Genomic DNA, 26782 nt, shown 5'->3' on the forward strand with positions numbered 1-26782 from the left:
CGTTTACTTTTTGTCTCTATGAACGCTTCACATAGACATCAGTTTCAACAGGTTGTAAAAGTAACTCACGCATTCCTATATTAACAAGGCGGTGAGTCGCGTGCTATTAAATAATCAGAGCTCAGAGAACTATTTTACGAAAGTATAGATTCCGGTCCCCCATATTATCATCATTCTTTTTTGTATCCGCTCCGCCAAATAAGTGATCTATTCCCGCTCTTGCTGGGCGTAAATATCGATAAGGTTAGACGATAAGATTTTCTTACACTCTTGTCATCACATTCGTTGAGGATACCGTAAGCATACTTGAGACGGTGGCCGGACCTGGGCGGTAGCGCTACAAACGCTTGCCCGAGAATAGCAAAGGTCCCCGGTCTGGTCTGCAGTTTTAAGCTGCCAGGAAGTTTCAAATAAGCTTCATTTCGCTGGAGAGTGAAAATTTATTCTGGGAGACTCACGCTGATGGAATTAGAATCATCCATCAGAGGTCAGTTTTCGCAATGATGCTATTATAAACTACCCATAATATGAGCACGCTAGGCAGCATCAAGTCGGCGAGTCATCCTTTGAAGCATCCCTAGTAAATGGGTATACATCCAGCATCAAGCTGCCACAAATGCACGGACACTTGCCGGCCGTTGTGGCCGAGCGGTTCTAGGCGCTTCAGTCTGGAACCGCGCGACCGCTACGGTCGCGGGTTCGAGTCCTGCCTCGGGCATGGATGGATGTGATGTCTTTAGGTTAGTTAGGTTTCAGTAATTCTAAGTTCTATGGGACTGATGACCTCAGATGTTAAGTCCCATAGTGCTCAGAGCCATTTGAACCATTTGAGCACGGACGCTTGCAACATGTTTCGGTGTATATTTGGGGTTTAAAAAGATTGTGGAAAATTCTGATTCTCCTGAAAATAGTACAAACATAAAAAAAAGTGTTGCATCACCCCGGTTCCCAGAACTCCTGAAGATAGACATTGACTGTGGATATTGTATCACAGATATAGTCCCTTTGTCACTAAACCTGCCCAAAGATGTAAACAACCATGCATAAGTAGCGCTTAAGATGGAGGGGGTCCGACAGCCGATCAGTTCCAGTCATTCCACAAGGAAGGAGGTACACGGCTCGTGTTGCCTGTAGTTCAGCCATGCCTAGACGGTCAATACCGCGGTTCGATGGCGTCCGCATTTACTTTGTGCCAGGAAGGGCTCTCAACAAGGGAAGCGTCCAGGTGTCTCGGAATGAACCAAAGCCATGTTGTTCGGACATGGAGGAGATACAGAGAGAGACAGGAACGATCGGTGACATGCCTCGCTCAGACCGCCCAAGGGCAACTAGTAAAGTGGATGACCGCTACCTACGGATTATGGCTCGGAGGAACCCTGACAGCATCACCACCACGTTGAATAATGCGGTTCATGATACCACACGACGACGTGTTATGACTCAAACTGCGCGCAATAGAATGTTTATGCGCAACTTTACTCCCAACGTTCGTGGCGAGGTCCATCTTTACAACCACGACACCATGCAGCGCGGTACAGATGGGTCCAGCAGCATGCCGAATGGACCGCTCAGGACTGGCATCACGTTCTCTTCACTGATGAGTGTAGCATATAGCTTCAACCAGGCAATCGTCGGAGACGTGTTTGGAGGCAACCCACAGCCCTGTCAGGCTGAACGCCTTAGACACACTGTTCAGCGAGTGCAGCAAGGTGGAGGTTCCCTGGTGTTTTGGGGTGGCGTTATGTGGGGCCGACGTACGCTGCTGGTAGTCATGGAAGGCGCCGTAACGGGTGTACGATACATGAATGCCATCCTCCGACCGATAGTGCAACCATATCGGCAGCATATTGGCGAGGCATTCGTTTTCATGAACAACCTTTCGCGCCCCCTTCGTGCACACCTTGTGAATGGCTTCCCCCAGGATAACGATATCGCTCGACTAGAGTGGCCAGCATATTCTCCACACATGAACCCTATTTAACATGCCTGGAATAGATTGAAAACGAATCGCCGAATCACCGTTGAGGAGTGGGACAATCTGGACCAACAGTGCCTTGATGAACATGTATGCCACGACGAATACAGGCATGCATCAATGCAAGAGGACGTGCTACTGGGTATTATTGGTACCGGTGTGAACAGCAATGTGGACCACCACCTCTGAAGGACTCGCTGTATGGTGATACAACATACAATGTTTGGTTTTCATGAGCAATGAAAAGGGCGGAAGCAATGTTTATGTTTATGTGTATCCCAATTTTCTGTACAGGTTCCGGAACTCTCGGAACCGAGCTGATACAAACCTTTTTTAAGATGTGTCTACATTCCATCCGTCACGATAGATACTTTCCTCAAAAAGGACTAATAGTAGTATCGATGATCATCACGAGAGTTTCTCCATAACGGCCAGAAGTTTGCTTTGTGCTCCAGCCTCCCAAAACGGGTGTCGAACCGTTTGGACCAAGCCGTAAAATGCAATAGTATGTTTAGCCGTCATTTATTTACACGTTTCTTTACAAGTTCTTTATCCTGGATTGTTGGTATTACACGCCACATCAAATTCCCATGCGCCTACGGAATTTTCCAGTGCCATGACGTCTTTACGCTATGCGTACAGAAACGCCATATCGCACCCCAAACTCCGATACCACCAAATTCTCTTCCTCCACAAGAGCATTGAAGCGGTCACTATTACCTTGATGACGATGAGGCATGACTCGTGAATTAAGTGGTTAGACTCCAAGCGAGATGGTCCAGATACCTGACCTGGAACTGTGTACTGTCGTTAGCTATTACTGGACGACTGGTATGATGATCGCCAAACTTATAAATTTCTCCAGAATGATGATCCCCTTGGATAAGGGCATCCTACAAGGAAATTAAACTCTTTAGTTTTCTAGATGTGTCCATACAGGTTTTAGGTCACCAGGCCTAACTCTTCGCTAATGAGGTCGACAGTCATCGCGTCTGAGCGCTTTACTACTGTCAAGTGGAGAGTTGGCAAAAGAAATTTGCATCCATCACAATGTCTTTTACCCAACATGCATGGCACAGAAGATTTAGTTGTTTGTGGAATGTTTTTAAGACATTTGTCATCCGTCACGTTGTCAAGACGAAGTTAGGGAAGAGACTACCTGAACGATAATATGAAGCGATATGCGTTATGATTATCAATTTTTTTCGAAAGCGAAGACTTGCTGACCTGAACCCATTTGTCAGTGGTCGCCAACTAGTTTCAGCGCATCGAATTCGGTGAATTGTCAAGCTTCCCCTTGTCGGAACTCAGTAATACAATCACTGTTCGTGCTGCTACCGATGCTGCTGTGTAGACTGAACAATCAGCTTCTGATAATAATACTTTCACCACGAGTAGCTCTCGTTGATATAGAGCCTAAAAGTTGTGGCATCTAGTATGGAAAATTAACTGCGAATAATCAAAATAGAAAGGATTTTTCCTTTATTATGCCTCTCTTCTGGCAAGGGAGACAGCTAAAAAAAAGCTGTTGGTACTTCGCATGAAATCAAACCTCCACCCCTCTACTTAGAAAGCCAACAGGTTGGCAACAGAGCTACAGTGACGATCAGCAGCTTCCTATTAAGGATGTGCGAAGTCTATCAGTAGCTAATAACAGTACCGTTTATTTGTAGTAGAACTTTTGTGTGTGCCTGCTAAATGTCTAGAATACATACCTTCAAGCAATAACTGCTCTTCAGTGTGTTCTTAACGTAATCAGCATAAATGGCACGTCGCATTTCATCCATATTAGCAGCCTACTGTATTCGGCTGTGATCTCTCGGCACTACTTTTGTTAGTGGAGCAAACGCGCAGCGTGTGGTGAATTACTTTCGCATAAGTTTATATTATTTCTTTGTATTATAATTCCATAATTGTTGAGAATGAAATCACTTTTACGTGAACACGAAGAAAAATGGAAACTCTTGCCAACTGTTTTTGTTAAGAACATGAAACTCTATCCATCTGTGGTGTGTGTCTAGAATCATTAACCCTATCCCCCTGGACTAACGCATTCTCTCATGCTTCTGCCACACTATGTTACAGGAGAGATTAACAGGAATAAATCGTTTTAGCACTGTTTAGCAATTCCATAAAACGCCGTGAATCCCGAATGTGTCGCAGCTTTGTCGTTGCTCCAAGCAGTCTGCAGGTTATTTTTTCTGCTTGTATGGATAACCTCAAAATTATCTTTTTGGCTATTTTTTTCGTCTCTAACAACACAACCACATGCCACATAGCAGCTGAAACGCTACATGACATACCAAGCGTAACAAAAAGACTCTCCAGCAGTCCCTTCCGTTCTCCAAGTTCGTACACTTTAACCTTTTAGTACATTATTTTTTTACGCACATACGAGAAATGAAAGGACAAAAAGTGTTTTCTGTTATGACCGACGATACCCTTTCACCAAAAAAAGTTTTAAGTTGACCTATTTTGAAACTCGCTGAGATGGACAGGTGTCCATGTTATCATTCGAATTTAGAATTTCGAAAGTTTAGTTGGTATAACGATTTTAGCAGGATGTGGACTGCGGAAAAACAGTTACAAATCAGCACCCAAAACGTTTATTCTTATGACAGTGAAAAACATGAAATATCGCACTCAAATTTTCAGTACAAAATATCGAGGTAGTTATGACATATCACATACCGAGGTTTTTTACATTCTATAAAATTTGGCTGGGCCCCAATAAATTCAGATTATGCACAAACCAGCATAATTACTGAAGGGTGTGGTAACGTTTCAAAACAACCTTTATGATGTAAAAGAAATTACGGTTGGCTGCTTCAGACTAAGAAAATACGGTTACTTGCTTAAGACATTCTTGGAAGGAAGAAAACGGTGATATGATCTCATTTTCGTGAAACAAACCCCGTTCCTTTTGATCTCGCACAGCCTTCTATATATCCACCACATAGTCCATAGTAATTTTTTTCCAAATTCCGAAAGTTACTCGATAGACAATACCACTAAATACGTTTGGAGGTCGACGTTCCAACACTTGTAAAATATATATATATATATATATCAGTTCATGACATCCAGTCTTACAAATTTACTGTCTCTGATGGACACACGTCCAGATCACCCGCTCTCAAAACTCTGCCATCTCTCTTCCCACATCCACCACTGCTGGCGGCTCACCTCCAACTGCGCAACGCTACGCGCTGTTCACATCCAACTGCCCAACACTACAATAGCGAATATTTCAACAATGCCAACCAGCCACAGACTGCACACAGCACAGCCAGTGATTTTCATACAGAGCACTACGTGGCGTTTGTTGTGTCTAGACAAGACAGCCTAGACACAATGAGAGGAAGCCGAAAGGCACGCGCTTAAACTCGCGCAGGCTGGCGTGAGGTCTGAAACAGGATACGTAATGAATGCTATAAAGAAAAGTACGTAGCTTCTGGAATACTTAACTTTAATCCATAATTGTAGAACATCGCTCTTGATGATACATGCTTCATACAATAAATATCAATTGAGTACGGCGCCTTACTAGGTCGTAGCAATTGACTTAGCTGAAGGCTATGCTAACTATCTTCTCGGCAAATGAGAGAGTCTTCGTCAGTGTAGCATCGCTAGCAAAGTCGGCTGTCCAACTGGGGCGAGTGCCAGTACGTCTTTCTAGACCTGCCGTGTGGTGGCGCTCGGTCTGCTATCACTGACAGTGGCGACACGCGGGTCCGGCGTATACTAATTGACCGCGGCCGATTTAAAGGCTACCACCTAGCAAGTGTGGTGTCTGGCGGTGACACCACAGCGTTACCAATATAAAAACCTAAACAGCCTACTTACAACCTACCAGTCCTGTTCCTTTCGAGTGATGTTCATCACCAAAAAGTCAAGACACTTTTGTATGTGCATTATGAATGTGTACAATGTTTTTCCACCACGCTAACAACTGCGGAATAGAAATGCGTCGTGATTTTTCAGGGCTCCGTACGTCTTTCAGCGAAACGGAATCATTATAGCATCAGTTTGCTATCCGTCAGTCTGTCCGACTGTTAACATCCGTATCTAGGCGATTACTCTGCAATTCACGCTTAAGTACCTGGCAGCTGAAGTATCTTCAAGCTATCTCTCTACCTTTGCTCTCTCGAACAGAGCGTGGGAGAAACGAACACTAAAATCTTTTCGTACGAGCTCGGATTTCTCTTATTTCATTGTGATGATTGTTTCTCCTTGTGTATGTGAGCTGCAACAACATATTTTCACACTCTGAGTAGAAGGTGATTGAAATTTGGTGTTGGTAGTTGTTCTTGATTCGAAATACGTAATATTTATTTCGTCTTCTTCGGTGACGAAATTTCGGGAAATGATGTTTAGCAACTCTGCTTTATTGTCACTATCGTCAGTAACATCACCACTGTTATCGCGCAGTGGAGGTATTTATTGTGTCTTGCTGCTGGTATACTTTACATAAGGCCATATTTCTGCCACATTTAGAGACAGTTTCGTTGTAAAAACTATGAAAAGCATCTCGCATTAACGTTCGCGATGCATTTCGAACCTCTGTAGAACTTCGCCAGTCTTGGGGATTTTGCATTCTTTTAAATTCGGCATACTTTTTTCTTGGCTTCTGCAACAGTGTTCTATTTCGTGCATCGTGAGTGATCAGTACCACCTCTTAATAGTTGTCTCCCTTGTTAATTTTATTTCTCAACTGCCGTCAATACTGTTTCTTTGAATTCAAACCAGATCTAATCTAAGCTTACATAGTCAGATTGGAAGGGGTGGACTGCCTCTTAGGAAGGCATCAATCGAATTTATAACTGCTTTTTTTAACACAACTACATTTCGTTTATTTTTGGTGGGTTTCGATGTTACTATATTCAGTGTCGCTACAACGACTTTGTGATCACTAATCCCTGTATCTTTCATAATGTTCCCTATTTGCTCAGGATTATTTGTTGCTAAGATGCCTTGTATTTTTTCGCAACAGTGCACACTTCGAGTGGGCTCCTAAACTAATTGTTCAAAATAATTTTCTCAGAAGATTCTGAAGGCGATTTCTGGTCACGTCTTATGCTTACCATTGACTTTAAACAGGCACTTTTTCCAACATATCGAAAGCAGATTGAAGTTATCACTAGCCATAATTGTATGAGTAGAGTACCTAGTTGACAAAAGACTGAAGTTTCCTTTGAACTGTTCAGCAACTCTGTTATTTGAGTCGGGGTGTCGGTAAAAGGAACCAGTTATTAATTAAGTCCAGTTGTGAAGTATAACCTGTACCCAGACTTACTCACAGTAACTATCACTTCAGTTTCACTACAAGGTAAATTACTTCTGTCAGCAATAGCCACCCCACGACCAAACGAATGTAGTCTATCCTTTAAGAAGGCGGTTAGGTCCTTTGTAAAAATCTGGGCCGACTTATTTCGGCTTTAGCCAGCTTTCAGTACCTATAAAGGTTTAAGTTCCAGTGGTTTCTATCAGCGCTTGAAGCTCAAGTACTTTCGACATTCTACAGTAATGACTGTTGCTAGATCTACTTTCGTCCTGTGTTTGCTTTGCACCATTTTAGAATGGCACCCTTTCTATAGTTTCCCGAGACTCCCTGACCTAAAAAGAAGCCTTTCTCTTAGGAACGGATAGACATACCAGGTTGAAATTCGTGTCAGGTACCAAGGTCTACGGTCGCTTGACGGCTGGAAAATTCAAGATTGTAAGTAACCGCAGTAAAAAGATGCGGCTGTTTATGTCACATATTTTATTACTGGCAAACTCACTCATCAGAACCTCAGGGCTCATCCCGTTGATCATAAAATTTGGCCAATAGAAAGAATTCACAGTACAAGTATAGGAAACAAGTCCTAAAATGATTATTTTGTGATTATATTATATAAAACAAATATTTTTTGCCCTTTTTTCCGTCTGTCTTCGCTCCGTCTGTTAGGATCCCTTTTTCTCAGGGACGGGTTAAGGGCTACAGTCTCTTGGTGGTATAAGTAATTTAAGTTTCTAAGTCAATACATCAAAAGATGTGGCCATTTATGTCACATAATACCCGAAAATTCAGTCACTAAAATCCTATAAATGAACAGGTATGTGTATAAATGTCGGGATTGGTGGTCTAGCTGTTATACACGTGCGTGGAAACGAAGAGGTCGCGGACCGAAGCTCGATCAGACTACGGTTTTGTCACTCTTATTTTTAACGTAGCCTTCATCTCTCAATGATGTTAGGAGTTGCCAGAAACATATGGCTCGGATTCCACGATAAACTTCCCTCTCCCCAATATGATAACTAGGGTTGGTTAGGGTCACACAAGTTGCCGAAGTGGCATCCAATAGGCCGTTGAGCTACGCGAAATTATTATAGTATTTATATACACAATGAAGTCTGCACAACCCTCAGATCGAGCGTTATTGTCGTACTTGTCCGGTTTCTTTGATGATGAATATGCTTAACGTAAAGTTCAAAAGATTCAATTTATTATTGGGAATCGACAATCATTCAAGTACATTTGAGAAAACTTTGTATAATGCTTAATGTTTCATGGTATTTTATAAAGTCTCACTGCAGCAAGCCAATATGACTTGATTACATTGACTAAAAGATGGCCGGCCTCGGTGACCGAGCGGTTCTAGGCGCTTGACTCCGGAACCGTGCTGCTGCTACGGTCGCAGGTTCGTATCCAGCTTCGAGCATGGATGTGTGTGATGTCCTTAGGTTAGTTGGGTTTAAGTAGTTCTAAGTCTAGGGGACTGATGACCTCGGATGTTAAGTCCCATAGAGCTCAGAGCCATTTGATTTTTTGACTAGAAGATGATAATGCTATTCGTTGAATAAATAAAGTCGGCATTTTTCGGCTTTCATGTCTTTTCAGGTACCTAGAAGGTAGGAAGCGACTCCTGCATAAAACATAGTGCTACACCATATTTGTAATAGGTTTGTCTTGGAAATCAGAATTTGGTATTTACACTGTAAAACATGGAAGTAAAATACGTTTGATTTCTTTTCTTCCATAAAGGAAAACTGGAGCAGACAGGGAACGACTCCAGTAATGATTAATCCAACGACCATCGCTCACGTTAAGACTTGACGACGATGACCTAAAAAAGCGTTCGGACGTTAGACTCCGGAAAGTAACAAAGTTTTCATCGAGTTGCGTATCATAACCGAGAGACAAATGGCCGCGTGTACTACTGCAGTATCGATATCCGTACTGCAGTCGGAAGAATGCCTCGATTATGTTGTTTTCGTATTTAAAGCAGATAGCCCACGGAAATAAATCAAAGAGGACATAAAAATGGAGTATTGGGAGAGAGTTGAGCGTCTATATAGCCGTGGCGGCCGGCCGCCCAACAGACTCATAATTCAGAGTAATAGCCGCTATAAATTCAGTTATCATGTCGTAGATCCGTGATGGCGGCCTGATATATATATATATATATATATATATATATATATATATATATATATATATATATATATATACCGCCGGCGCCTCGGGGACAGGGAACAAGGAACGAGGAACAACGGCAGAGGCAGAGGAGCCGCCGCCGCCGCCGCCGCCGCCGCCGCCTGCAGCAAGTGCCTTTCCGGACAGCTGCGTCACGATACGTCACGACACCGGCGCCCAGGGCGGCTGCAGAGGTGGTGCGGTTCATCAGCTGCAGGCAGCCACTCCGTGCTACTCAGACCGACAAGTTCTGAGGCGTATGATTCCATGTCAGTACGACGGCAGTAACTCTGTCAGCGCAGCATTTAGCCTCAGTATGTCCAGAATTACAAAACTGAACGAAAAATTGTTTTATCCTATGACTGCACACTGATGAGCCAAAACATTATGAACACTGCCCACCGCGATGTTGGATGCCGCCTGGTGACGCTGACAGCGCGTGACGCGGTAACAAAAGTACACTACTGGCCATTAAAATTGCTACACCAAGAGGAAATGCGGATGATAAACGGGTTTCATTGGACAAATATATTATACTAGAACATTTTCGCGCAATTTGAGTGCATAGATCCTGAGAAATCAGTACCCAGAACAACCACCTCTGGCCGTAATAATGGCCTCGATACGCCTGGGCATTGAGTCAGAGCTTGGATGGCGCGTACAGGTACAGCTGCCCATGCAGCTTCAACAGGATACCACAGTTCATCAAGAGTAGTGGCTGGTGTTTTGTGACGAGGCAGTTGCTCGGCCAACATTGACCACACGTTTTCAATTGGTGAGAGATCTGGAGAATGTGCTGGTCAGGGCAGCAGTCGAACATTTTCTGTATCCAGAAAGTCCCGTACAGGACCTGCAACATGCGGTCGTGCATTATCCTGCTGAAATGTAGGTTTTCGCAGGGATCGAATGAAGGGTAGAGCCACGGGTCTTATCTTAAATGTAACGTCCACTGTTCAAAGTGCCGTCAATGCGAACAAGAGGTGACCGAGACGTGTAACCAGTGGCACCCCATACCATCACGCCAGGTGATACGCCAGTACGGCGATGACGAATACACGCTTCCAATGTGCGTTCCCCGCCATTTCGCCAAACACGGATGCGACCATCATGATGCCGTAAACAGAACCTTGTAAGTAGGCTGTTTATGTTTTCTTATTGGCAACGTTACGTAGCGCTCCGTGTGAAAATCACTGGATGTTCTGTGTGCAGTCTGTGGCTAGTTTGCATTGTTGTCTGCCATTGTAGTGTTAGGCAGCTGGATGTGAACAGCGCGTAGCGTTGCGCAGTTGGAGGTGAGCCGCCAGCAGTGGTGGATGTGGGGAGAGAAATGGCGGAGTTTTGAAATTTGTAAGACTGGATGTCATGAACTGCTATGTATATTATGATTTTTCAACACTATTAAGGTAAATACATTGTTTGTTCTCTATTAAAATCTTTCACTTGCTAACTATGCCTATCAGTAGTTAGTGCCTTCCGTAGTTTGAATCTTTTATTTAGCTGGCAGTAGTGGCGCTCGCTGTATTGCAGTAGTTCGAGTAACGAAGATTTTTGTGAGGTAAGTGATTTGTGAAAGGTATAGGTTAATGTTAGTCAGGGCCATTCCTTTGTAGGGACTATTGAAAGTCAGATTGCGTTGCGCAAAAAATTTTGTGTGTCAGTTTAAGCACAGTCAAGTATAATTTTTCAAAGGGGACGTTTCATATGTCGACCCTTAGCCGAGGATACCTCACTGGAATCTTTTGATTTTTTCTTGCAGTTTGTGTAATTAGTGTAGCTTTTGTTTATTGCTAGCGCGTAATTGTAGAGAGAATCTCCTTTGTAGTTGCAGTCTTTCGCTGTTGTACAGTAAAACAGTTTTGGCATGCATGTAGATTTGCACCAAGTATTTCGCAGCTGCGCTTGCAATTAACTAGATCTTATTTTCAGCGCTATGTTAATGTGTTCTCTTATTTTTGCTCTTCAAATTGTGCTTTTCTGTGTTATCGTGTGAAAAATTGTGACGATAATGGCGTGTGAAAAACATAATACTAGACTCCAAAGTAAACTGAGAAATAATAGTGACGACGAGCGTAGCTTACCAACACCACTGTGTAATGAATTAACAGACATTCAAAGTAGTAATTTGGTAACTGTGCATAGGGAAATTTAGCGGGCGTCAAATAATGGTGTAGACAGTGAAACAGGTAGTGAACAGGGAAGCATTATCGAACGATCGGTCGGCAACAGCTCGCCTCAGGAATCGGGAATGACAGAACACAATATTGCAAATACTGTAGATTCAGGTTTTGGGTTCTCACCGTTTTCTGAAATGAGTCAAGACACATTTTCCACTTGTCAAAATGTGAATGTTGCCGGTGCAAATTCACTGCCGAAAAGCACTCAGGAACATGTTTCAGACACCAGTGCATTGTTATTACAATTAATGCAAGAAATGGGACAAAAGCTTCAAAAGTTAGACACAATGGAACAAAATCAGAGACAAACACAACAAAAGCTTCAAAAGTTAGACACAATGGAACAAAATCTTCGGAAGTTGGACACCACTCTTGAACAAACACGTAAAGATTTAGCTACTGAGTTACATAACATTGAATCGAAATGTCAAAAAGTCTGTAATGTCGTAAAAACACAAATTTGTGAGCATTTTCAACCTATTTTTTCGCGGAATGAAAATGCATTACAGAATCACGAAGCAGCCATAAAAGAACTGCAAACTATTGTTCATGAAAATCATGAGACCTTGCAAGCTAAAATTGACTCAGTTGCATCTACCAATTCGGTTATGCAACTTGCAAAAACTTATGAAAACTTAAAGGACACAGTAGATACTCTGAAAATTGGTTCAGAAAGACACATGGAGGAAATTAGTTCATTATCAGAGAAAGTAGTCGAACTTTCGGATCAGCTAAATAATTTATCTACAAAGGTAGATGATGAGCTGAATGACACAAGACCTGTAGCCTTCACTCACACTGAAGAGTATGAACAAATTAGAAAATTCAAACAATATCAAAATCAAATCAATACACAGTCCAAAAGAGAAATCCAGGAAGTACAAGATCAGTTGGCACAAGTAATACAAGAATTACATATTTCAGAGGACACTCGCGCTCCAACACGGGAAGAGGAACTTAGAAATATGGAAAAGTCAGAAAATAATAACACAGGGCATTTCGGAAATTATGAAAGAAATTGGCAAGGTGCACCGAATTTTGAGATGGAACCGCTGACACGACGTAACAATGACCGATATGCGACTCGCCGACATGATGATTTTGACTATAAGCTGTTTATTACTACATGTAAATTCAAAAAATTTCAGAATTCCGGCAACGGCATTCATCCACAAGCGTGGCTTCATCAATTCTCTCATTGTTTTCCTCTCAACTGGTCATTAGAGCACAGATTAGAATTTATGTGTGGCTATTTAGAGAATGAACCAGCTGTAAGAATGCGATCGGTCATTCACGATTGCCACAGTGAAGGAGAATTTTATAATGCCTTCCTCTCAGCATATTGGTCTCAAGCTACACAAGACCGAGTAAAACATAGCATCATAATGATGAAACATTTCGAACAATCTGAATTCTCCAGTCTTGTGAAATATTTTGAAGACATGTTGCACAAGAATCAGTACCTGTCAAACCCATACAGCCCCTCAGAACTCATCCGCATTTGCTTAATCAAATTACCTGAACATTTACGACATATTATTGTGGCAGGACGTTGCAAAGACGACACTGAAGCTTTTCAGAGACTCTTACAAGAATTAGAAATTGACACTGACAATCGCGGAACGCGAAAACAGGAACACAACAATTACAGGTCACATCCGTCGCAATTCTGCGATGAAAGAAGTAATTGCTGGACACGACAAGGCTATTCTCACAACACAAATCGTGACCAAAACAGACACCACCCGTGTGATAACCGTTGGCAGAGTAGTAATAATTACATGGAAAGATCACCTCTCCACAGTAGTGACTATCACAGAAACAATCAGAGAAACAGACAATATGGGAACCAAAATAATTATTATCAAGGGAGACAGAATAACTTTAGACGTAACGGTGCAGCGCGCAGTTACGATTCCAGGAGAAATTCTCCACCACGTGACCAACAAGAAAGAAACTATGGAATCTACCGACATGACGACAGACGATATGATCGTAACGACAGATCTGAATTGCATCAGAACTGGCGAAATTCAAACAGGACTGGGCCCTCTCGACAAGGTGAATTTGTAGAAGTTAGGTCTCCAAATCCCAATAACGACGCGCTCCAACAAAGAGACAGTAGGCAATGACTCACACCGTTGGCAGCCACAAAACGTACTTATGAAGCTGACGACGCAGCTGCCGTAGCTAGTAATTACGTAAAAATGGAAGACATTAGGGACATCTTACTCCAGGAACACGATGTAAAACATAACAACATTGCATATCCTGTGATTCACATTACAGTAAATGACGTAAAATTTACGGCAGTACTTGACTCTGGCAGTCCCATTTCAGTAATCAGTGAAACAGCCTTTAGCAAATGCAACAAATCGAACGATTGCCCCACACTTCCGTTACGTAGGATTAAATTACAAGGTGCAATCTTTGGAAAAAGTGTAGATGTACGCCAGCAAATCAACTTAGAATTCTTTTGTCAAAGCCACAGATTCTCTATGAACTTTCTTATTGTTCCATTATTGTCGACGGAAATTATATTGGGAGCAGACTTTTTGAATGAATACAAAGCAATCTTAAACTTTCACGATGCTGAAATAAGTTTAGAGAAAGAAGGTAAGTCAGTAGCTTTGAAATTTGAAGATTGGCTCTCAAACCATGACGAAGAAATTAATCGGCTTTACCTCCTGTTAGACAACAGTTCGGAATTTTCTACGGAACTAGACACTAACAATCACTCTGCAAGTACTGACAGGGATGATATTGACGGCGCATTTGATACTAATGAGTTAATTCAGAATAAAACTCAAACAATTGAGAATTGTAATGACACTGATAGGCAGGACCTTTTTGAGATTTTACAAGTACATTCCACAGTTTTTACTCACAAAACAGGAACAATCAAGGGATTTCAATACCAATTTCGTGTTCGTGAGCATACTAAATTTTGTATAAGACCATACGTAATTCCGGCACATTATAGGGACCGTGTTAGAACAGAAATACAATCTATGCTTGACGAGGGCATTATTGAGCCTGCTGTAAGCTTATACAACAATCCATTACATGTTGTTGAGAAGAAAAATGGATCGATCAGGCTTGTCTTAGATTCGAGACAAATCAATACTATCATCATTCCTGAAACAGAGAGGCCGCAAACGTTGGAAGAACTCCTTCAAAATTTTAATAGTGTAAAAGTGTTGTCTTCTATTGATCTCAGATCCAGCTTTTATCAGATCGAACTTCATCCAGAATGTAGAAAATACACAGCTTTCCTTTGTTTCGGCGTTTGTTATCAATTTCGGAAACTTCCTTTTGGTTTGAACATTTCTTCGGCAGCGTTCATTCGCGGGCTAAATTCCATATTACCTGAGTTCTTAAAACGTCACATCACCTTATATGTGGACGATATTCTGATAGCAGAAGCCTCATGGGAACAACATAATCGCATCCTCAACAGCGTGTTACATATTTTTGCAGAATCTGGAATTACAGTTAACTTGTAAAAGTCTGAGTTCGGTAGGACAAAGGTGAAGTTTTTGGGACATATTATTTCTTCTGAAGGGATTCAGCGGGATCCTGAAAAGTTAGAAGCAATCAGAGCCATTCCAGTTCCATCCACAAAAAAAAACAAGTCCGAAGTTTTCTAGGTCTCGTAAACTTTTACCGTCGTTTTCTAAACATGCAAATTCTGGTTACACCAAAACTTTGTTCTCTCACTGGAAAAAATATTATTTGGAACTGGGACGAACAAGCACAGTTGGAATTCAATTCTTTGAAAGAAGCGTTACTTAAAGCGCCAGTACTAGCTCATCCAGATCTGTCACAAGATTTCTGCCTTAGCGCAGATTCTTCTAAAGTCGGTCTTGGTGCCCATTTATTTCAAGAAACAACAGAAAATGACACTACTGTTCAGAAAACCATTGCTTTTGCTAGCCAAGTGCTAACAAAATCCGAAAAAAATTATTCCGTTACTGAATTAGAAGCTTTAGCTGTCGTTTGGGCATTTAACAAATTCCGTTTCTTTCTTTCTGGTAAGCACGTAAAAGTATACAGTGATCATCGTGCATTACAATTTCTTATGTCTTCAAAATTAAATCATGACAGGTTAAAACGTTTGGTATTGTTTCTGCAAGAATTCCACTTCACAATAGTCTACATTCCCGGCAAGGAGAACATTGTTGCGGACGCACTGTCATGCGCACCGGCTGGGCTTGAGAAAAGTAACAGAAGGCAACCTCGAGAAAAATTTCAGTATTCTTTACATTCAGAAAGCCACCTTTGAAAACTTCATCACCACATCTTTAAAGGACATTGCTCATGAACAAGATAAAGATCCGATTTGGAAAGACATCAAAAGTAAATGGCATGAAAAGACACAAACTCAGATTCGGCATTATTATCTTGTTAGAAACAACATACTCTTCAACTGCACTGTTGATGACAAGCTATGGGTACTTTGCATTCCAGACGATTTTGTTAATAAGCTCATTTGGTATATTCATTTCAGCTACGCACATTTTGGTCCACGAAAATGTTATCATATTCTTCGAACGACTTGTTATTTTAACAATATGGAAAAGAGAATTCGAAGAGTCTTGTCTATTTGTAAACTTTGTCAAAAGGCTAAACCATCTACTGTCTCACACCGTGCTCCGTTGTTTCCTATCATTCCTTCCAAATTAAAAGAATTTGCTGCTGTTGATCTCTTGGGACCCCTTGTCAGAACATCGAATGGATTTTCGTACGTTCTAGTCGCTGTTGAACTTACTTCAAAATTTGTTTCTTTCACTCCGTTATGTAAAGCCACTGGATGGTCTGTATCCAACGCCTTTGTTAAAAATTTCTTACGTGAAGTTGGCCACATTGCTAAAGTCATTTCAGATAATGGACCGCAATTCAGATCTGCTGTTTGGTCACGCATGCTTCGGAATCATAAAATCAAACCTGTTTTTATTTCATTGTACTCACCACATTGTAACCCGTCTGAACGAATTATGAAAGAAATCAATAAGCTTTGCAGAATTTATTGTCACAGAAAGCATCAGCATTGGGACAGATATTTACACTTATTTCAAAATGTCCTGAATGAAATGCCTCATGACTCCACTGCTTTACCACCTACTCTTGTACTGAAGAATGAAGAACCACCGAACAGAATCAGAGAGCTTGTACCTTTCCCGAATACACGTAAACTTCGACACAAGGACATAATTGATTTGGCTATTAAAAACATAAAATCTGCAGTAGACAAAAGGAGGAAACTACACGGTAAAGCAAATGCAAAGAAATTATACATTGGTCAGAAAGTTCTCATTAAAGCTCATTCATTGTCACATAAGAAGAAACACTTGAGTCACAAATTCTTTCTAGTTTACAATGGACCTTACAGAATCCGACGTATACCACATGATAATTGCGTTGAAGTTGAAACTCTGCGTACTAGGAAGAGTAAAAGATTGCACCACATTTCACATGTAAAACCGTTTATTGAAAGATAATCTGCTTTTTAAGTCTTTGCCATAAAATTTTTCACTTCACATTTCTAGTATGCTTTGTCAGACTTAAGAATCTGTTAACATGCAACAATGTTTGAAGTTAAATATCCAGTCAAGAACCAAGAGAACATATTTAAATAGAAATTACGAATGCATTGTTATGGTGAACAGACGACAAAGTGTTATTGTGTGTGTACATTCTTGCTTGTTAGTTGCACGATTATGTAACGACTATAAGACTTACGTACTTAGAACATATACTGGTACTGCTAATGAGATTTTAATGCAACATTTTGGTTTACTTGAAAATACATTCTGGATTTAAAATACTTTCTGAGAAATACCAGATGACACAGTGGTTAGTTTATATGACAGCTACACGATTTTATCACGACGCTACTAATGAGTGACAATTTACAATGTTGCTTTTGCGGTGTTTCTGTTTTATGTCTGCACAGTTTTATGTATTATTCTGGAAAGTAAAACATGTTTTAGTAGTAACTCTTGTAGTATAGCTACAATGAGACAGCCTTTTCCATAGCACGACAATACATTACATTATAGTACTTTCTTGATCATGGCAAGGTACATAATAACTAAGATATCTATACGCAAAGCATTTCACTTTTGTTTATCATGAGGTAAGTACAATGACTTCTGCAGAACTTGGCTTTCGGAGGACGATAACTACAACACTTTCACAGAGATTATCTTACAACAAGAGCACAGTTTAGCGCTACAGGACATGTATTTGAGTGATTAATTTTGTACTTAAGACATTTACTTTTAAAGATTTTTGAATCACAAAGATACAAAGGTTTTACGTGATACATTTCATTCCATTGCTGTAATCTGTAACACCTGAGGGTATAATTACATTAATCCTCAGGGGGGTACACGCTTACTTTTTGTGCCATGTGTTTGGCAAGCACAAAGAGCCCTAGCTAATATGGTATTTGCTTATACAACTTTACACATCGGTACCATATTTCTCTAACACATAAATTACACAGCTATCTGATCATTTAACTGAGAGAGAGACAGACATTTATTTTACTATATCAGTGACAGATGTTTACGTAATTACACCGTTGGATCACTTCACACTTATGAAATTGTATTTTGTCTGTACTTTGTGAACTCTTCATATTTTTTTGGAACCATTGTGATACTATGAGAGCTTTGAATGATGTATTTGGTAAGGGAGCATGATTTTAAAGTACGTTTGAGGTAGATGACACTATTGAAATGAGCAGAGAATTTTTTTTAGGTTTTGACATTATTGCAGAAAGCTACGACGTTTTTGAGATTTGGCTGAGGTGTTATAATGTTATTTTCACGACGACGATGTGTATTATGCTGTTGAGGTATGTTTATGATCAATAAGATGATGCTACTGTAAATGAGGAATTTGATTATGCTACGTATTTATTTTGATGAAATATTGATGAAGTGTCGACGAATACGTATATGAATAATGAGTAGTGGATAGGGACTCTGATATGTGGAAAAGAATGTTGGAAACCAAGAATCGTACTTTAAGAGTTATGAAATGTGTGTAAATGCGCAAATGTATCACAATGCCGACGAAAACTTTTTGAACACTGTTATATTCATAGGATTTTGTTTCTACACATTTGCAACGCAAATTCTCGACCTGTGAAATTTTTTATATGAGACTCTCACTGTAATGCAAACTGGTGTCGTAAATATTTCAGTAAGAAAGTTAAGTGACCACTTTCACGTAATGAGTCGTGGGCACCCAGCTGCGCGACAGTCACCTGGAAAAAAGCCATTAGTGTGTGCCTTTCAGAGGCACAGGGGGAGAAAAAAAAAAAGGAAGCCATTATCCTCGCTATTCACATTCCTTTGTAGAAAGCATCGCAAATACGACACACTCAAACTTGAAAACATATGATTATACTGTGGAGCTCTTAATTTATGATATTTACTAAAATGCCTAATGAAACGATGAGAAACATTTCACGGCTACTGTCTTGCTAGTTGAGAGAAATGCCATATGGCTTGCTTTATGTATTTATTTACTCATTTTGTTTAATATCTAGTTTCTAGCTGCACTGCAGCATTGGTTAAAATAAAATTTAATAGATGTACTAATATAGTTATTTTATGCCTACAGATCCAGTCAACAAGAAATTTATGATCTACTTCCAAGAAAACGAGGGCACATAAATAGACATTTCCCTTCACAGGAATTGCATAAATAATTTTTTTACGATTTGGTAACTTATCCGCTAGTGTAAGTTCTCGTGATGCATCACTCTAGTTTTAAGATGTGACATAGGTATTAAACATGGCCATTTTTAGTGTAATATTTTTTCTGCTTGAGCTTTGTCATGTTTAGATATAAGTTATTGCATTTGCTGCTGCTGTTTGCCAGGCATAATGTTACTGAATTTGACTTTGTATTACTCTGTCAAGCCAGTTTTACTACGGATTTATTTTTCTTGTTTGCTGCTCATTGCCTTATATTAGTTGTAATATTCCATTTGCTTTGCTAATTTATGCTGCTTGCTTTGCCAATTTGCATTTTTTATCATTGCTGTTTGTGTTAATTATTTTGCACTGCTGCATTACCTCATCCCTTAGTTTAGCATCTGAGCTCAGTAGATTTAAGTTAGCTTAAGATGGGGTAGACTATATGATAGAACGAGATGTGATGAATGGAAAGAAATGCATTGAGAAGCTATAAGAAAATGGTTTGGCCAAAAAAGTATTTAAAAGAAGATATGAACAAAAAAGCAGGGTTTAGGGACAACACGTTTAGGTAGGATTTTCTTGGATATAAATGATGAGGTAATGGAAAATAAATAATGAGGTAAGAAATATGTGAACATATAAATACAGAAAGCATGCTTGGCTTGGATTTTTTTTTTTTTTTTTTGGTGGAAACAAATGTTGAAATAAGAGGAAAGATCTACAGAACGAAGTTTTGGGTTGGACTGTGGTACCAAATGTCACACTGAAAACGAACCCTGTCATTCCTTTTGTTTTATTCCGCTATGTGTTTATGTACCCTTGTATATTTGTGTTTTTCCTGTCTTTATGTGTTTAGCTGATACGAGTTATGTTGTAGAATTTTTCAAATAATATGTTATTTTCTTTGTAAAGATGTTTATAGACATTATTTATTCTGTTTTGTTTTAATGCTCATGTGTGAAGTTGATGTTTCAAAAGTTATTCAGATCTTTTATGTATGTACTCATGTCATAATTCCTGTAACACTGATGTATATGTTATTTCGATTCTTCTGTAAAGCTTGTACTACAAATTTTATCTGTATTGTTATGTTCTTTAATGATGTATTTTGTACCTTTGTAATTGTATTCTTATGTTATAAAATTGTAATTGACACCAGTTCATCACATTATTAACTTGTAAGTTCCATTTCACAGCACACGTTTCTGTTGTCATAGTATATGGACAATATGTGAGAAGTAGGGACTGTTAGTGTTTGCACGTGTGATAATAATGCAGCAAGGGACTGGATAACGGTATTGCTGGTTCTAAGGACAATTCCAAAAACTTTGTGAGTGCACAAGTGGTGGTTATGGACTTGCTATATTATCCGCAAGACTCTTAAATGGTGATTGTGCACCTGCACAGTCACAACAGATGGCTGCTGGCCATCTCTACTAGAACTACAGTGGGTCTGCGTCTTTGATGACCCACCAATACCATTATTTCTACAAGGACTACAGTGGGTCTGCACCTCTGGTGGCCCACCAATACCACAATCTCTACCAGGACTACAGTGGGTCTGCACTTCTGGTGGCCCACCAATACCGTAATCTCTACCAGGACTACAGTGGGTCTACTCTGTGATGACCTACCTACCAATATTCTTCAAAACTTCGACTGACTCTGCGGAGGGGTTTGCTCTGTTGTGGCCCATTACCTGTCTGCATGTCGAGAGTCAGCACTGCCTTTCCGTTGGAAGGACAACACTACTTCTACAAGACTGCATGGAAATCCACTACTTCCATGTGCATTTTCTTTTACTGCTGAGCCTTTGAGAAAAACACTGCAATTTTACTGTGATGAATGATCAGGACTGTCTTTATGGACTGTGAGAAAATTTTAGCTTTTGACCAACATTGTATCGATAAGTGTGTGCATTTGATTTTTTTGTTATTGTAATTATGAAAAATTTTTGGGGAGCATGGGGGATATGTAAGTAGGCTGTTTATGTTTTCTTATTGGCAACGTTACGTAGCGCTCTGTATGAAAATCACTGGCTATGCTATGTGCAGTCTGTGGCTAGTTTGCATTGTTGTCTGCCATTGTAGTGTTGGGCAGCTGGATGTGAACAGCGCATAGCGTTGCGCAGTTGGAGGTGAGTCGCCAGCAGTGGTGGATGTGGGGAGAGAAATGGCGGAGTTTTGAAATTTGTAAGACTGGATGTCATGAACTGCTATGTATATTATGATTTTTCAACACTATTAAGGTAAATACATTGTTTGTTCTCTATTAAAATCTTTCATTTGCTAACTATGCCTATCAGTAGTTAGTGCCTTCCGTAGTTCGAATCTTTTATTTAGCTGGCAGTAGTGGCGCTCGCTGTATTGCAGTAGTTCGAGTAACGAAGATTTTTGTGAGGTAAGTGATTTGTGAAAGGTATAGGTTAATGTTAGTCAGGGCCATTCTTTTGTAGGGACTATTGAAAGTCAGATTGCGTTGCGCAAAAAATTTTGTCAGTTTAAGCACAGTCAAGTATAATTTTTCAAAGGGGACGTTTCAACCTGGATACATCCGAAAAAACGACGATTTGCCATTCGTGCACTCAGGTTCGTCGTTGAGTACGCCATCGCAGGCGCTCCTGTCTGTGATGCAGTGTCAAGGGTAACCGCAGCCATGGTCTCCGAGGTGATAGTCCATGCTGCTGCAAATGTCGTCGAATTGTTCGTGCAGATGGTTGCTGTCTTGCAAACGTCCCAATCTGTTGACTCAAGGGATTGAGACGTGGCTGCACGATCCGTTACAGCCATGTGGATAGGATGCCTGTCATCTTGACTGCTAGTGATACGAGGCCGTTGGGATCCAGCACGGCGTTCCGTATTACCCTCCTGAACCCACCGATGCCATATTCTGCTAACAGTCATTGGTTCTCGACCAACGCGAGCAGCAATGTCGCGATACGATAGACCGCAATCGCGACGGGCTACAATCCGACCTTTCTCAAAGTCGGAAACGTGATGGTACGCATTTCTCCTCCTTTCACTAGGCATCACAACACCGTTTCACCAGGCAACGCCGGTCAACTGCTGTTTGTGTATTAGAAATGGGTTGGGAAAATTCCTCATGTCAGCACGTTGTACGTGTCGCCACCGGCGCCAACCTTGTGTGAATGCTCTGAAAAGCTAATCATTTGTATATCACAGCATCTTCTTCCTGTCGGCTAAATTTCACGTCTGTAGCACGTCATCTTCGTGGTGTAGCAATTTTAATGGCCAGTAGTGTATGTAAGCGTGGCAGACACAAACAGGGGATCATCCTAGCGAACATAGGGGCTGCAAATGGGGAAATCCATTTAGATAAGCGACTCTGATGAAGAGTAGATTATCATTTTAAAAAAAAATTGTTGGAACCTCGGTTGTGCGTCTAACCTTTTCCATAATCAGCCCGCTGCCAACAGGGTTTCGTGTCATTAACGCGACAAATCGTCGTAGCAGACAGAGTTGTTGATTAGTTGGAGAGATATACAACTAAGATCTTGTGATATAATTATTTACTGGAATCTGATATTGTCTCGTTGATTGTTATAGGACGCCTTCCAGAGGTGTTAGGAATAGAGCGTATTTGAGGAGAGGTGAGGAAGCTTAAGAACTGCAGAGTACAGGTATGGAACCGAAAGGAAACGCAAGGGCACAGGTCGAATTAAGTTAGGATAAAACAGAACATCACAGAAAAGATGGATGGGGAGGGGGAGTTTAGCCGCCGCTGCTATTTGCCCCGCTCTGGAAGAAATTTTAGGAAATATTGAAGGATTAGGCAGTGCCGGCCGGTGTGGCCGAGCGGTTCAAGGCGCTTTAGTCTGGAACCGCGCTACCGCTACGGTCGCAGGTTCGAATCCTGCCTCGGGCATGGATGTGTGTGTTGTCCTTAGGTTAGTTAGGTTTAAGTAGTTCTAAGTTCTAGGGGACTGATGACCTCAGATGTTAAGTCCCATAGTGCTCAGAGCCATTTGAACCATTTGATTAGGCAGTGTTACGCTTATAGATAATGAGGAGACAATAAGCCAGACCGCTTGGAGGACTTGGTGTGCGTGGTGAAGAATGAAAGGATGCATTAGAGGGCTGGTGACTGGCTTGCTAACGTAAGCCTGTCAGAGAGTGAGACTGGAAGTGTAGTGGGACAATGTGAGCAGTATCAGCTGAGTGAGCGTGCGAGGTCAGATATGGCATTTGCGAAGCTACTGAACCATGCAGTGGAGTTTGGCGGAGTGCGGAGATTTATCACTAGATTCGGTTAAGGAAGTTATTAGGTTTCTGTATTTCGTTGTGGAGTTCCAACAAAAAGCTAGAGCGGTCAATATGACCGATGTGAAAGCATCTAAGTTACCAACAAATGGTTCAGATGGCTCTGAACACTATGGGACTTAACTTCTGAGGTTATCAGTCCCCTATAACTTAGAACTACTTAAACCTAACTAACCTAAGGACATCACACACACCCATGCCCGAGGCAGGATTCGAACCTGCGACCGTAGCGGACGCATGGTACCAGACTGTAGCGCCTAGAACCGCTCGGCCACCCTGGTCGAGGAAAGGTTAATGGTGACTTGTTAGAACGCATGCTGGGATCTGAACGGGAAAGGCACACGATAAATCAGTTTAGAGCCAATATACTTTATGTAAACTTATTCCACAACGAGCATTGCAGGAACTAATTTATAATAAATATGCAGGACAACAGAGTAATTAGGAAACTGTTGTTAAATTTGTGGAAAGAGTAAGAAGTGGATAGCGTTGCGTTTGCTGTATACTGACGGAGAATTAGTCTTGCATATTATCCGTGGGTTACGGCCTGTAAATAGGCGAAAAGCTGTCTTCTGTAAGAAAAGTAATAATAATCTGGCGATAGACTATGACTGATTTTGCACAAATAAGCTAATGTGTAAATGGAGGAAACTGAAAGAAATTTATCGTAGGGCACAAAACTGTTAATCAGTCTAACGTCGAGGTAAAAGGGATAGTGCTTGTGTAGCTTAGAATAAAAATTTTGCTTGGAAGGTGCGAGTGTGGGTTGTTGGCAAACTGACTATTACTTGTATTTTTGAGGCAGATGTTATTGGTAAGATTTGTCTTGTTATTGACTGAGGAGCAAGAAGTTTTTTTTGTTAAAGTTCAAACGACAGGAACGTTTTTCCTTTTTCAGCCATAGGACCCTGGTGCTTCTATAACAGCAAGTAGTGGACGAGCCGTAGGAAGGTAAGGAAAGAAAAAAAAAGAGCTCAGGTGCACATCTGGGACGCATGGATCGTCAGACGTAGGAAAAAAATAAAAAGTTTGTGTTGGGAAATCCCTGATATTTGACACCTGAAAAAAAGAGCAGGTCATTCCCGTTTTCAAGAAGGGCTGCATGACGTCAGTCTGTTATAGAATTATGGAATATGTTTTATGCTCAAGATTTATGTCGTTTTTTGAAAACGAAAATCTTCTCTATAAAAATTAACATGGATTCCGCAAACACAGATTTTGCGAAACTCAACTCGCTCTGTTCCTCCATGAGATCCATAGGGCTGCAGATAACGGCGCTAAGGTTGATGCTGTGTTCCTTGATTTCAGTAAGGCATTTAACACCATCTCGCGCTGTCGTTTAGTCAAAAAATACGACTTACGGAGTATCAGTCCAATTGACGACTAGATTCAAGACATGCCAGTAGATAGAACTAAACACGTCGTTCTTAACGGAACAAAATCGATAGACGTAATTTCCAGAGTACCCCAACGAAGTTTGGTAGGACCGTTACTGTTTGTAATGTATATAAATGGTCTAGTAGAAAGCGTCGGTTGCTTTTTAAGACTATTCGCAGATGATGCGGTTGTCTATAACAACATAGCGACGCCAGAACACAGTATCGCTTTGTAGAATGATGGGTTGGGTTGTTTTGGGGAAGGGAACAAACTGCGAGGTCATCGGTCTCAACGGATTAGGGAAGGAGGGAGAAGGAAGTCGGCCTTGCCCTTTCAAAGGAACCATCCCGATATTTGCCTGGAGCGATTTAGGGAAATCACGGAAAATCTAAATCAGGATGGCCGGACGCGGGATTGATCCGTTGTCCTCCCGAATGCGAGTCCAGTGTGCTAACCACTGCACCACCTCGCTCGGTATAGAATGATCTGCAGAGGACTGCTGAATGGTGCAGACTCTGGCAGTTGACCCTGAGCGTAAATAAATGTAACATATTGCTCATACATAGGAACAGAAATCCACTGCTGTACAACCACAGTACTAATGACATACACCGACAAGCCAAAACATTGGGATCACTGCCCACTGCGGAGTTGGATGCAGTCTAGTGGCGTTATGGACAAGTGACGCGGTAGGAAAATTATGTTAGTAAAGCAGACACGGACGGGTGATCACCCTAAGGAAGATATGGGCTGCAATTGTGGAAATCTATTGAATTAAGCGCCTTTGGCGAAGGCCAGATAATTATTATGCAGAGTCTGTGAACGAGTATCTCGAAAACGGCGAAGCTGTCGAATTTTCACACACTACTGTCGTCAGCAGCTACGGAAGCAGGTAGGACAGTGAAAGTACCACTAGGCGCAAAATGGTTGGAAGTCCATGAATCTTACAGAATTTGGGGTTCGAAGGCTTGTCTACTCTGTAAAGTAGGATAGATGGTGATTTGTGACATATCTGGCCAAAGAGCACAATGCTGGTCCACCCACAAGCGTTTCGGAACACACCATTCATCGTACATTGTTGAACATTGCGCTCCGCAGCAGACCACCCCTACGTGTTCACGTGTTGACCCAACGACATCGTCAGTTATGACTGCAGTGGGCACGAGACCATCGGGATTCGACCGTCATCAGTGGAAACGTGTCGGCACTTAAGGTGAATCACATGTTTGCTACATTAGGTCGATGGTCGCCTCCAAAAACTCCGCCATCGTGGTGAACGATGGCTCGAAATGTGCAGCGGACCACGGACGCAGGTTGGTGGGAGTAGAATTGTCCTATGGGAGACGTTCTCCTGCGCTTGCATGGGACCTGCGGTAGTAATCGAAGATACGCTGACAGCTGCGAACCACCTACATCCCTTCGTGCTTGATGTCTTCCCCAATGGCGATGTCATCTTTCAGCAAACAGTCCTCCGAGTCCCGGAGGCAGAACCATGCTTCAGTGATTTGAGGATTATAGTGAATTCACACTGATGTCTCGGTGACCAGATTCGTCTAACGTAAATCGTACGGATCCCGTCTGGGTCGCTATCGGCGACATCGCAGCTTACGCAAATCAGCGGCCCGTTATTTACGCGAATTACGTGACCTCTACATATACATCTAATACCATGTACTTCCATAAACCTGTCAAAAAACTGCCGGTACATTGACATGCAGAATCAGTGATGTATTTCGTTCCAAAGACGGACAAAAAACTATTAAGCAGATGCTCATAATGCTTTGGCTCATCATAGATAC

The sequence above is a fragment of the Schistocerca piceifrons genome, chromosome 2 (assembly GCF_021461385.2).
Source record: "Schistocerca piceifrons isolate TAMUIC-IGC-003096 chromosome 2, iqSchPice1.1, whole genome shotgun sequence".
Classification (NCBI taxonomy): Eukaryota; Metazoa; Arthropoda; class Insecta; order Orthoptera; family Acrididae; genus Schistocerca; species Schistocerca piceifrons.